This window comes from Mustela lutreola, chromosome 1 (assembly GCF_030435805.1).
Source record: "Mustela lutreola isolate mMusLut2 chromosome 1, mMusLut2.pri, whole genome shotgun sequence".
NCBI classification, from domain to species: Eukaryota; Metazoa; Chordata; class Mammalia; order Carnivora; family Mustelidae; genus Mustela; species Mustela lutreola.
In genome coordinates, this window is record NC_081290.1 from 200971459 (window position 1) to 200975015 (window position 3557).

At 37.1% G+C, this 3557-nt stretch overlaps 1 pseudogene; it reads right to left on the bottom strand.

The window, feature by feature from the left end:
- Positions 1-977: 977 nt before the first annotated feature.
- LOC131820687 (mediator of RNA polymerase II transcription subunit 6-like) lies at positions 978-1801 on the bottom strand (annotated as a pseudogene).
- Between the last annotated feature and the right edge of the window lie 1756 nt (positions 1802-3557).

Genomic DNA, 3557 nt, shown 5'->3' on the forward strand with positions numbered 1-3557 from the left:
CATTTCAACTTGGCTTCAGTCCTCACCATTTTATTGAAATGGTTTTTGCTAAAGTCAGTAATATGTGCTCTATTCAGTGGGCATCATTATTTTTTTTTTGGACTGTTCAATTCACATTTTGGACTAATTATTCAAAGTCTCTGTGGCTGATGCTATCACAAGCATTAGAAAAAGAACACATACTTAGTAATAAGCACTGAATTTAGACATTGTTCTCATTAGATCCTTTTGCCTTCAGGAAATCAAGAATTTCTAGAAATTATTAAAATTATAAAGAGGTTAATATTTATAAGCTTTTTACCTCAAATTTTGCTTATTATAACCACATTAAAATACTGACATAGCATAGTCTTTGATCACGAAGCAGCAATGTATCATAGTGGATTTATTTTAATCCCTACCTAAGAATGACATTTCAGCAAAGCCCTCAGATACGTCAGGAAAATGACATTTTAAAATTTATAATACATTTCCAGGTAATGTCAACCAGATTAAAAAATAAGAATCAATGCTGTTATATATGTCCTTGAGCTGTGAAGTTTCTCTAGTAATGAAATCATCCTTAGGAGCTAATATTCAAAATGTAAATTCTTACACAATAGTTTCTCTAAATCTCTTTCAAATTCTTCAATTAACAGAAATATTTAAAAATACTTCAACTATAAACTCAAGTTGTAATGATTTAATTTTTAATTTTATTTTTTAAAAATACAAATACCTTTGTTTTTAGATGTATACAGCAGTATACATTTGAGTAAGGAGGCTCTTGAAGTCCAATAGGGGAAATGTTATAGAAATACATAAAAAATATTCATATCACAAGCCTGAGGATCCTTACATCCTTTTTAAAAGAACAAGCACATTCATACAAATGGAAGGGATGTGACAAAGAATTTTAAAGTTCAAGAGCCTATCACAGTAACAAGGCATCAATAATGGGCAAGCGGTGTCTTGCAAGCTTCTCTCCTACCCACTGCTCACTGAAGTCTCATTCATTTTTCAGGGGGCCTTTGGTGCTCACTATCTGTTGGATGTTATTTGTGGTCTCCTTCTTATTAGATTTTACAGTTTCTGGTATAGTTTCTGCTTCTTTCTTTGATTCACTGGGACAGGATTTTTCCCGGATTTTTGCTACACAAATTTGTGTGGAAATTTCTGTATTAGGTCTAGGAGTAAAGCATCCACATGTTGTCTCTGAAAGCTAGAGCTTGGTTCTTCTTTCCTTTTGGCTTTAGGTTTGAGTTTATCTTGCTCTTCATGATCTTTGAAGTGCCACCATTACCCTTTGGAAGGATGATATTGATGCTATAAGTTCATCACATGCAGTGCAGTAAGCACCCTAGAGTTTATAACTGACCCCAAGTCTGGTGCTAAATAGATCACTCCAGCAATGATATAGCAAGTAGTAACAAACATTGAATTTAGACATTGTTCTCATAGATCCTTTTGCCTTCAGGAAATCAAGAATTTCTAGAAATTATTAAAATTCTAAAGAGGTTAATAAAGAGGTAATCTACCAGTGGGATAACTTGGGTGGGGACTCCCACTTTTGCTTCTGAAGGATAAAAAGAGTGGGCTCTTGAGCGTGTAAAAGGATGTATTCCACTCTAACCATTTGATTTAAGTGTTCTAATGTTAGCCTCTGCATTTTGACCACCTCATTACTATATGAACTATGGTAAAAAAGGATTACTTCTTTCTGAAAAGTAATCCAGGACACTTTCACTGTTCAAAATGGGGATCCAGGAACTGTCAACCCAAGAGATTCCAGCAGATTATATCGGGTATCAACCACTGCCATAATTCCCAAAGCATTCATTTTTATTTTTTGAATCTTAAAAATTTCTCAATGTATTTCATTTCCTTTTAACAAACTAATGTTTATAAAATGATCATTATTATCATCCTCATCTGATTCAAAATTTACCCTTTAGCTTTTTGGCTCTGGGACATGCTCAACCACCTTTGTAGGAACATGTCTTCTTCCCCATAAGACTTATCCTCCTTAATCAATCCCTCAATAACTTGTAGTAGCAACATTTTAGAAACACTCCTGTCATAGATTTAAAGGTGATTTAAAATAGACAAATTTCTAAATGGTATTGACATGTTGGTATTTGTACTTCTGCTTTGGGTAGAAGTCTTCAGACCAGTGCCTGGCCTACTGGTTTATTATAAAGAATAGAGGAATAGCCAAATGAATTGGAAGAGATGCATGGGGCAAAGGTTGGGAGGAGATTCCCTTCCCTGTCCTGTCAAGCCATCTTCCCAGCATCACCAACCTGGAAGTTTCAAAGATGAAGAAAGATTTTTCATCTTTCTTGTCCACTATGGCATGTTCACACCACTGACCAATCTCTCCTTCTTGGAACATTCTGTTGCCTTTGTGATGCCACACACTCCTGGCTGGTTTCCTGCTTCTCTGGATATTTATTCTCTCAGTCTTCTTTGATGGATCTTTTTCTTCTGCCTGATCTTTAATTTTAGAAGTTCTCAGGTTTTGATCCTAACCACTTTTTCTTCTCCCACTACCTTTCTTTGGGAGATCTCACCCACTTCTATGGCTTCAAATACCATCTACAGGATGATACCCCCCAAACCTATGTCTCTAGATAAGGCTGCTCTTCTGAGCTCTTCCCTCCCTTCACATGCAGGGCCTGTCAATTTTACCTACTACCCCAATGCCTCTACTTGTCTCTCTCCTCTGCTCCCTCTTTTGGGCAAATTCAGCACCCCTCATTTGAGTGACTGACAGCTTGACAGGTTTCTCTGCCTCCATTCCAATCGATGTCTTTTGCACTAAACAGCTAAAATATTTATAAAAGCAAATCAGACTCTATCATTTGCCTGTGTAAAACTCTCCTGTGGTTCATCCTTACTCCTGGGATCAAGTCCAATATTCTAACATGGTCTCTTAGGTCTTAAATGGTCTGACTCCTACTCAAGTCTTCAGCACCTTGGCTTCTTTCAGGCTTTGGAATTTACCAAGTTTCCATCCATCTCAGATGCTTCTCACATCCCACTTGCTTGCCACATATGCTGCTTTTATACACTTGTGTGAACTTTTCCCTTGTGGTTTTAATCACAATTGCCACTAAATATTTGTGAAAATTATGCATTTATTGTTTATTTCTCCCTCTGAAATGTTCCTTAAAGTCAGGCATCAGATCTCTTTTGTTCAGCCTTTATCCCTAATGTTGAACATAGTTTTATTTGGCCAAATAAATACTTCTTGAAGGCTGAATAAGCTAGTGAGGGGGTGAAAGGCAGAGAAGATCCTGGCATCCGGTTTTTGCCTGAACCTTAAAAGTGGTTGCTTAGGTTGGTGTCTGTGGATATATGTGAAGCCCAGCCTTTCTGCAGATATGGATTTTAGACTTCCACAGAGGGACTATCTGTGTCAAGGTCATTGGGTATCCCAAGGACAACACCCTGTGTGAATAAGCTTGATGACAACAACTCTGTGAGACTACAGGGTGTCTGGATTGGCTCAATTGTGAAGAAGGAGATTGTGACATCGCCTTGCTTTAACAAGTAATGAATTGGTAGCATGATGC